Here is a 12,213-nt window from a genome sequence, read left to right on the forward strand (position 1 = left end):
GAAGATTTATATCTGTTATTACTCTGCAAAAATATTTAAAATTATTAGAATTTTTTAATAAAATATTTACTTGAATATATAAATTCTTATATATAATTAATTCAATTATTTAAGATTATATAGCCTTTCCGGCAGGTTTTCATAATATGATAGTTATATAATATCGAAAAATATTAGAAAAGTATTATAGATGATATTTAAAAAACAGTTAAATATAACTTTTCAAGAATTTTAATTTTAAGAGTCTTGTAGGCGTGTTTTTACAGCAATACTAGAGATTATAGATTGTTTCTTTGACTTACTGGAATGAGGGATAGTTATTATAACTAGGAGTTCGTAATAATTAATTAATATTATATTAAATTATACTATAATTGTTTATAATTATTATTATTTTTAGTATTATTATTATTAAGATCAAGATTTAAGAGCTTCTTACCTTTCCTGTTATTGATATTTATATATTTTTCTTTTGGAAATTTTTTTATTAATTTAAGTTTTTAATGTGGATAACCAGGGGCTTATATAAAAGATTATTACTATTTATATTTATTATTAAAATATTATCAATTTCAATAATAGAAATAGATATTTATAAAATTATTTATAAATTATTTTAGTATCCTGGGACTGATTTTATTTAGTATTCTATAATTTAATATAGGAGTATCTTTAAAAGACTTTATAATTATAATACTTTTTATTTTAAATAATTATACTTTTCTTCTTGGTCTCCCAGTAGAACTATTTTAAATAATATAATTAACTAAATTTTTAATTATATAATATAAAAACAATACTCTGTACATTAGTTGTAATAGTATTAAACGATTTATTAGAAGATTCCTTTTTATATATAATATACAACTAAGAAATTAATTGAAAATCTAATAATATAATTTAATATTATTAACAAATTATGTTCAGATATATTTTTTTATATTTATATATATAATAAAAGATATAATATAGATAATTCTTATTAATAGTATCTTTATAAAAATAATTAATGTTTTTATACATTTTTATATAATATTATACAAGCCTGGTACTTACAGCAGTATCAGTATATATATTTAAAATTTTGATATTTATAATCCTATAGAATATACTGATCCGGATTATAAACTATAATATTAAAATTATTATTATTAAATAAACTCCTGATGTGGATAGTGTAGCTAATAACATAATTATTATTGAATTTTATTTTTAATATTAAAGATAAATGATATTTAATTAATTTATATTTAATTTTTAAGAAATTATTTTTTCTCATAATATTAATATTTTATGTTAATAAAAATTATAATATTTTTTATAATATTTAAATACTATATCTGCACCCAGGATCGTAATCTATAACATAACTCTATATATAAATTATTTTATATTTTTTATAATATATTTGACAAGAAGTATATAATATTCTTAATTTATAGAAACCTTTTAATAATTATATTAAGATAAAAAAAGCTCCTGCTACCTTCTCTATAAATATAATTATAATATTTAGAAAAATTACAAAGATATGTTTTAAAGATTCATATTAATTATTATTCTTTTTAAAGTATTTAAAAATATTTTTATTATCTAATAAGATATTTATTCAAATATAGTTAATTATCCAAGATTATATACTCCTTCTGCTAATTATTTAGAATATTATAATTATATAATAAAAAAACTAATAATATAGGCAGTTAAATAGAACTTTTCAATGATTTTAATCTCTAAAACCCTTGTGGACATGTTTTTACAGGAATACGAGAATTCTTTTATAATTATTCTGATAAGTTATATAATAAGTTATTTTTAAATATACTTCTTAAGTCCCTGGAGTTATATATTATTAGTATAAATAATAATCTATATCTTAAAACTGGTATTTTAGATAATCTTTTCATTAATGATTATTTGACTTATACTTTTTTTAAAAAGAATTATAGATAATTAAAAGATTTTTCTTAGATATTATACATATATTTTCAATGCTTTATATAATATTAAGATTATCATATCAATAATTATATTAAATTCCTGTAGTTTTTTATAATAATTTAAGATATTTATATTTTATAATTATCTATTATATATTAATATATAATATTAATATAGAAGACATACTTCTATTATTAATATATATTTATTTTATTTATATAATTTAAATATATATATAGAAACTAGTTCTCTTGATTAATTATTTATTTAATTAATAATAAGTTTTAAGATACTACTAATAGTAAAAATATAAATATAAATACTTAAAAATAATAATTGTGGTAGACATGGCCGTGGATATAAATATAATTATTATCTTATTATCCGGATAAAAATAAAATAAATATTCTTATTCAATATGTATCTACAAATGCTGAAATTAATATAATTATTATATTAGATTTATTTATAACACTATTTAAAATATTCTTAATTAATATAATTAATATTAATTTTAAATTTCTTAATATCTTCGCTGTATAAATTTACTGTAGTATTCTTATTATAATTTTAAAATCTAGAAAATCTAATCTTTAATTTTAATTAGTATTCCAGTAAAAGCACGCCCACAAAGGCTTTCTAATGATTAAAATTCTTGAAAGTTATATTTAACTATTCTCTAAGATTATCTATATTACTTTTGCGGTATTTTATAATATTATAAAGAACACTCAAAAAATTATATAGCCTGAAGTAATTAAACTGACTATATATAAGAATTTATATATTTAAATAAATATCTTACTGGATAAGACTAATGACTTTAAATATTTTTAAAACATAATAATAATAAATAAAGGTTTTTGAAAAGTATCTTCCTGAACTTTTTAAATATATAAAAAAGATAGTAAGAACTTATTTTTATAATAATTATAAAGAACTTTATAGGAATCAAGAATACCGTGCATTTATAACAAGCTAATCAAATTAGATTAATTAAATTTATTATAATATTAAAAAACAGGTCAGTAATACTCCTGTCTATATTATCTTTTTTCATACTATAATTATACTTAGAAATAATAAAATATAAATTTATATTAATTTCTAGATTATATATATTTGATTAGCTTAATAAAATATATATTAAAAGTAACAGTACTAGCCTGATTTAATTAATCTTTATAAAATTATTAATTCTAGTTAAGCCAGAATGCTTAACAGAAAATCTGAAATTTTATATATAAAAGATTTTTAATATAATAATTTAATTATTTTATTATAGAAATTAAGATTTCATTTATTAAATTAATAGAAATATTACTGCCTGCAGAGATTTTAAGATTTTAAATTATAAAATTATAATTTAATAAATTTTTCCAGTAGTAAAATATTTTTTAATATATATAATACAAAGAATATAGAATTGAATATAAATATAGTATTTAAATATTATAAATATATTATAATTTTTATTAATATAAATATTAATATAATTAGAAAAAGTAATTTCTAAAATATTAATATAAATTAATTAAATATTTATTTATTATTAATATTTATTATCAAGCTGCTATATTAATAAATATTATATATATTAATAATAAAAATTAATAATTATTATATTATTAGCCAGGCTATTTATATAGAAGTCTTATTTAATAATAATAATTTTAATATTATAATTTATATTTAAGATTAATATATCTTTAATATTTTAAATATTAAAATTATAAATATATATATTAATATTATTATAAATATTCAACCTGCATATACTGCACAGAAAATTATAAAAATATTAACTATTTTTATAAGAATAATACTGATAAGAATTATATATATTATATTTTTAATTATATTTATAAATATAAATTAATTAATTAATTTATCTATACTTATATCAGCTTTATAATTAAATAATAGATAATATTAATTTAACAGCCAGATATTACTACTAGAATAATTAAAAAAATTATTTATAATTTTTAGGATCTGTTTATACCTATCTTAATATATTATTTTATTTATATAAATTAAAAAAAATTATAATTTATATAGGAGTCTTATATTTATCTGAGATTTTATTTATTAAATTTATTTATTATTAAAAAAATATAAAATTTATTTAATTATATTAATTATTTTTAAATAAATATTTTTATTATAATATTTTCTTCTGTGTAGCCGGCAGAGAAAGTATTATTATTAAAATAAATATATAAAAAAATAAAATTATTTTTATTTTTTAATATTTTATTTAATAGAGCTCTTAATTAGTCTAGAATTTATATTATAGTAATAAATTATATTATTTTATAGACTAGATTCATTAATTTAATTTTAAATATATATCTATAATTATTAATAAGAAATCTTAATTTAAATATTTTTGTATATATACCTGTGTATTATATATATAAAATTAAAATATATTAAATTAATTATTTTTTTATTTTATATAGATATTTAATTAATTTTATAACTTTAATAATACTGAGATAATTTATAAAAGTAATATTTTTAATTTTGATTTATATTAGAATATAGTTTTATACCTGGTATATATTATATAAAATAAATATTTTAAAAATAAACTCTAAAAAATAAATTATATATATAAATTATATAGATTAATTATTTACTAAGACTTTTATATTTTATTAATTAAAATTTTATAATATATAAAATATACTGAAAGCAGAATTAGTTTATTAATATATTTAATATTAATAATTTTTTAATAGCATTCTCAGTGCTGGTATTAATAAAATAAATAATATATTTATTATTAAAGAATTATTAATAAAAATAATTATTTTATATATTTTTAAAATACTGGAGTTAGCATGGTAAAAATATTATAATTATTAATAATATAATTTATAAAATATAACTGTTTAATAAAAGCTAGAATTATATTAATATTTAATAATTTTTTTAATATATATATTATATATATTATATTCAGGGTTACAAGATGGCTGATTATATAGAATTTTAAAATTATTATATTATTATATTATTATATTATTATATTATTATTATTATTATTATTATTATTATTATTATAACTGCTACTATCTGTATAAATTTATATAAAAATTTTAAATTATTAAGATTACTTAATTATCTTCTTTTTTAAGCTTATAATCTTTATATATAATAAATTTTTTAAAAAGAATTATTATAAAATTAATAATTTTATAATTAAGTAGATCTACTAGACTTTTATTTAAGAATTAAATAAGATTTATTTTAAATTTCTACAGAGATAAGAGTATTAAATCTTATTTAAAATATTTTTTATAATTAATTATTATTAAAAATTATTATTAATTCTATAGATTATATTAACCAGTTAATAAGATTAATTATATTATTTATTTAATTTTATTTAACCACTGCAGGTATCTTATATAATTAATATAAATAATAAATAAAACTAGATTTTAATTTATAATATAAAGTTAAGATATCTGGTATAATAATTAATTTAAATTAAATTACTAGAACTAGATATTTTATATTATTTAATTTATTTATATTTCTTTTTATAGATTATAAAGCAAGCCCGTAAGTATAATATTTATAATAATTATAATATTTAATATTAATATTTAATATTAAATATAGTATTAGATCTCCGGTAATCTTAAATTAATAAAAGATATCTTTAAATAAGAACTTAATAAGACTGTTAACTAGAATATTATTTTTAATATTAATATAATATATTATAATTAATTTTTCTTCTAACTTCTCTCTAACAAAGTAATACTGGATATTTATATATTTAATATATTAGTGTAGTACCGGGTTCTTTATTAATATTAAAATTTCTTGATTATCTCTGTATATATATAGATTTACTCTAGATATATTATAGATTTTCTAATGGCTTTTATAATTAGATAGTTTTTTTATAATTTCTGATTCAGCCACATATTCTGTCTCGCAGGAGAATAAAGCTATAATAAATTATTATTTAAAGCTTTAAGATATGGCTTTCTCTCTGAGAATAAAGATATAATTAAAATTAAAGTATTTATTCAAATAATCTCAGGCCCAGTTAATATTAATAAAATCTTATAATTAAGAGTATATCTGTTAAAGATAAGTACTAGATCTTTAATTTTATTGAAATATTTATATATTTTATTAACTGTATTACATTATCACTGGAAATGATTAGCTGTATATTAATTAAATTATAAATTAATATAAATTAGATTAAAATAAGTTTTTAGTATTATATATATTAAAATTCAATATTAAACCGATATTTTGTACAGAAATTTATATTAATTAATTTATTTTTAAATTTTAATATTGATTAATAACTAGGGTCCATTAGCATTGAAACTAAGTAAGTATTAATATTAAAAGATTCCTTGATATTATACTTGATATAGCTTTTTTAATTAAGTTATATTATATCCTAGTTATTCCTGAGTACTACTAAGATAATATTTATAAAAATCTAGATCAGATACCTAGATTCCAGGCTTAGAATAGTCTTGAGATTCTGGATATACTGTTTAAATAATTTAAATAATAATAAATTATCTACAGAAAGAGTGTTTATAAGGTTATTATTTTTATAAATAAATACTTCTAAATTCTTACTTATAGATTAGAAACTGAGCTTAATTAGGAATTTCATAATATATTCATATTAAAGATATAAAACTACTTTAATTTATTAAATTTTTTAAAAAATAACAGATCTTATCTAGATTCATAGAGTCTTTGAACTAGTTGGTTATATAATAGATATTACTTTTTTTTATAAGTTTATTTAGAAAGGCTGTTTTCATATCTATTTATTTAATATATTATTTTTATATTACTATAATAATAAACAGGGCCTTGTAATTTATAAGCTTTATAATTATTATAAAGATTTTCTTATAATTAATTCTATATTATTATAGAAAGCTGCAGATTATTTATCTAGTTTTATATTTAATCAACTTTTTTTAGATCTAGTTTTATCTTATATATATTTTTTATAGTAAGTGCTGTCTGATCAGGTAAAAAATTAATTAAATTTTATATATAATTTTTAATAGATAAACTATATATTATTTCATATTTTATTTCTATTTTTTTGTACAGGGTTCTTCAGTCGCTTGTTTATATATATAAAAATCTTTTATATTTAATTCTGTGGTAGCTGTAAAGACTAAATCTTATATCTATTTAATTATAATAAGAAAAGTAATGATTTGTTTATTACTAATTATATTATTTAATAAATAATCAATTTGATTTTATATATTGTAAAGAAATATATTTATCATATCTAAAATATATTTTTTTATAAAAATAAAAATCATTATTTAATTTTTTTTCTGGGCAGTGACTCCTTGTACCAGAAAACTTTTAATAACTTATAAATAATAAATTTTATATTATATAGTAAGTAATCTTTTTCTTTACTTTAAAAATAAAATATTATAGCTGATACCTGGAATAATATTAATATTAAGTATAGTTGCCGGGGTACTACTAGCTTTATTAAAAAAAATTCTAAATATAATAAAAATTATGAATTTTATAACTTATCAGAATGCACTTCTGGTTATAATTATTAAATTTCTCTAAAATATAGAAAATAATCTTTTATCTGATTAAATATAAGACCTAGAAATAATTAATATCAGATTATTATTTATAAATGATTTTTTAAAAAATACTGAAAGGAAGCACTCTTAAACTAGTATAATTTTAAAAATATATAATTATCTTGAGTAATTCAGACTATAAATATCAAGAAAACTGGCAGTTCTTTAAAATAATTTTAAGTTAATTCTAAAGATTTTTATTTACTGTTTTACTGATACTATTTTATTCATGATTATAAAGGGTAATCAGTTTATACAATAAATTTTTATTTATTAAATTTATTTTTTTATTTTTAATTAATATATTCTTTTTATTATCACTCCTGATGCGGGTGATGCCTATAGGTACTGTATTATTAAATAATTTATATACATTAATTTTTGAAGATTTAAAATATATTTTTCTTAATTTACAGTAGAATAAGCTATATAACCTGTATATTATTATTAATTAATATTATATAACAGGTTTTACTGAAGGTGCCTTTAACAGGAAGAAAATTAATATTAATATACATATTCTTAATTAATATATTAATATATCATAATAAAATAGTAAATTATTTTTTATATAATTTTACGCGCAGGCAAGGCTTGCAGGGGGTATTAATTTATAATATTAAATATAATTTATTTATTAAATCTGCTGCTTATAGAATATTATTATAATTTATATATTTTAATTATTTATACTAGAAATTCATAAATATTTTATTTTTTTTTCAAATAATTATATATACCAGCACTGTTATTCATACCGGGGGTAATACTAAGAAGAACTATATATAATTTAAAAATAATCAAAATAATAAGATTAAACTGGTAAAGTCTTTTACTGTAAGTAGTAGTAATAATAATATTTTTATTTTAAATACTATCAGTTTTTTACTTTTATAAAGATAGTTAAGTAATATTATTTATTTAATATATTAGCTAATAAAAGATTTATACTCAGGATCGGAATTTATAAAATATTCTATATTAAGATTTATTATAGATATCTGTTATAGAATATATTTAATAAAAAAATAATTTTATTATATATAGATAATTTTTCACTCCCGGTTGCGTGGATATAGGGGATATCTGATATTATAATTAAAAAATTTATTCTAGTTATAAGATATGTGTTATAAAGTGTTTGAGTCTAAATATTAAAAATAAAAAATTTTCAGTATCTTTTAGTAAATAAGTTTCTGGAAGTATAGTAAGGAAAGCTATATTTAAGAATTTATAAAATTTAGTTTTAATATAAATTAATTATTAAATATATTTTTCTAGGAGCCTGTCTGCTGCTTGTATCTTAATTTTTTTAGGTAAGAATTATTATTTTTTTTATTAATTTTTTCCTACTTTTTTTAGTAATTTAGTTTTTAATATTTAACTTGCTTGCAGAAGTTACAGTAAGATTATTTTTAAGAAAGAGTACTGTTTTAGGCTAGTAATACTTAAATTATATTAAACTATTTTTTAATAAAGCCGGTTACAGTGGTAATATATAAAGTTATATTTTAAAAAATTATTATTAAATTTTTATTTAGTAAGATTTTATAGTTTTCTGTTATCTGCTTATCTTGCTATAATAATAAATAAAAAATTTCATATATATTAGTTAGTTTTTTTAAGAAGAGAACATTAATCACCCAGAAATTAATTTTTACTGATAATTTAATAATAAAAAATATTATTAGATTATTATAAATTTATTTATATAATTAATAATTAATTTGAAGTTATTTAATTACAGAAAAAGTAATTTTTTTATTAGATTTTTTAGCAGAGAGCTTTCTTTTGCTTATTAGTTTATTTTAAGATATTTATATTCATTCTGGTAGTCTATGTTATTTATTAAATTAAATATTGTATTATTATATATTAATATTTCTAAAATATCTTAAATTTTTTAGTCTAGTTTCTCCCAGTTAGTATATGCTTTAATAAGTTCAAGTATAAAATTATTTTATATATATAATATAGTATTAAAATTAAATAAAATTTATTTTATTTCAATTAATTAAAAGACGCTAGATTCTTTCTGTATACAAAGTATTATAAATAATTTTATATTATTTTTTATAATTATTAAGTTTTTTAAACTTCTCAATTTATACAAGAATAGATTTATTATTTAATATTTTATAATATAAAAGGTCTTATCTCAGGATATAAATAAGTAATTTAATAATAAAATCTAGAGAATTTTTTTTATATAAGGATTAAGGATCCTCTACATATATAGACTATTTCAGAGTTATTTTTATTAGATAAATTATCAGAGAAAATAATATCTTGAGTAATTATTAAGGTAGTTACTCAGGCTGCTTATATTACGGGAATAGTTAGTGACAATATTTTTTTATTAATTTTTCTAATAATTATATTTTAGTAAGAAATAAAGTACTTGTAAAAGATTCTAGTACTGTTATTTGAAGATTTTGAGAGATTTTTATACAAGTAATATTAAGGTGTGTGTTGATTATTTAATTATTTTAATAATTAGTAGTTCTGGTATCTTAGTGGATTATATGGTATTTTATTTAAGTAATTCTAGACTTATTATTTGTTGAAAATTGTATTGATTCTATGGATTATATTAATCAATTAATAAGGTTAGTTAGTTATATTACTTGTCTAGTTCTATTTAATTATTGCAGGTACCTTATATAGCTAATACAGGAGGTAAGTGAGGCTAGATCCTAATTTATGATACAGGGTTAGGGCACCCGGCATGGTGGTTGGTTTGGGTTGAACTGCTAGGGCCAGGTGTCCTACACCGCCTAGTCTGCCAACAATTATTAGTTATATATTATAAAATATTTAATAAAATAATTAAGAATTTACGGGCAGCTGTTTTTAGTAGCTTATTTAAGAAATAAGATAAAAAAATATAGTATAAAAATAAATTTTAAGGACTACACAGGATATTATATAAAATATTTTTAATAATTTAATAAAATATACAGTACTGAATATTTTCTATAATTTTAATAATATTAAATACTGTTTTTTAATAATTTTCTATATTTTACATAAATTATATAAAGCAGTTGTACAGGAGTTAAAAGATTAGAATTATAATATATATATATTAAAGATTTAAGATAAATACTTTCCGTGTTAAACTAATAATTAAGAATGAAATAAAAATTAAGTTAATTATTTTAATTTATAATTATTTTAAATAGATTCTCCTTGATAAATTAGAGTTAAAGTAAATATTAAAATAATAAAGAGATTTTATAAATTTAATTCTAATATTTTATAAAAAAAACAGTCAATTAAGTTCCATGATATAAGAATTATGAATAAATAATATATTTTTATATTATTTTATTAAGTAGATCAGATTATATTTAATACCTATGAATTCAAGTATATATATTCATTTTTACTGCTCGGTATATATATATATTAAAAATGAAAATAATTATCTTAGATAATAAGATCCCAGGTAAAGATATAAATATTATTTATATATTTTATTATAAAAAATTCCTATTATTATTATTAAACAAATCAGTATTATAAATAAATAAAATTTAGAATATAATAAAAAATCTTATAAAATATTAAATATAATTTAATATTTTTTAGAGATATTCTCCATCATAGTAATAATTATATATTAATTATTAAAAAAAAATTAAATTTAAATAATAAATATTAAAAATATTTAGTATTTTTGAAGAATATATAATAAGTATTAATATAAGATATTATTACAAATTCTAAATATATTAAGAATCAAAAAGATTATAATAAAATATTTACTCTGTTAAGTAGTATAGATTTTTTCTAGAAAAAGATATAATATATTTTTATAAAAATATTTTTATTAGTTTTTATATATTTCTATAGTAAAAGCTTATAATATTTTATTAAATAATTAAAATATATAATAATAATAGATTTAAAAGCCTTACTGATTATGGTTAATAAGATTATTAAATAATAATTTTATAAATTTATATAATTATCTTTATTTAGCTTATATCATATAATTATAATTAATATATAAAAATAGATAAGATAGTATCTATAATCCAGATATATATTAAATATTTTTAATAATATTTATTTAATTTAAGATAATATTTATTATAAAATAAGATTTAGAATACTATCCAGGCCAGGTATCTTATGAAATATAATATGATATATAATTTTCTAGATTTTTAATAAAGTAATTTATAATACATATAATAATAATAATAAATAATATTTTATAATATTAATCAGATTAGTAATACTAACTTTAAATAAAGTATTTTTTAAAATAGTCTGGCTTTCTTCTTCAGGTTATTAATTAAAATATTATTTATATTATTAAAATTATGCAAGGCAGGTGTAAAAATTATTATAAAATTATTTTTGATTTATATTTATTATATTAATTATTAACAATTTTATATAGATTGATTTTTTTTAAATTTATTAAAAATATATAGTTCTTAATACTTTAGCAGTTATTTTATTTATTAAATATTAAATTATATAGAATCTTTCTATATCTTTCCTAAATATATATATTTATATTATTTTTTTATTTATTTTAATTATTTTAATTATTTTAATTATTTTAATTATTTTAATTATTTTAATTATTTTAATTATTTTAATTATTTTAATTATTTTAATTATT

This window comes from Aspergillus costaricaensis (genome assembly GCF_003184835.1).
Source record: "Aspergillus costaricaensis CBS 115574 unplaced genomic scaffold BO79scaffold_56, whole genome shotgun sequence".
Classification (NCBI taxonomy): domain Eukaryota; kingdom Fungi; phylum Ascomycota; class Eurotiomycetes; order Eurotiales; family Aspergillaceae; genus Aspergillus; species Aspergillus costaricensis.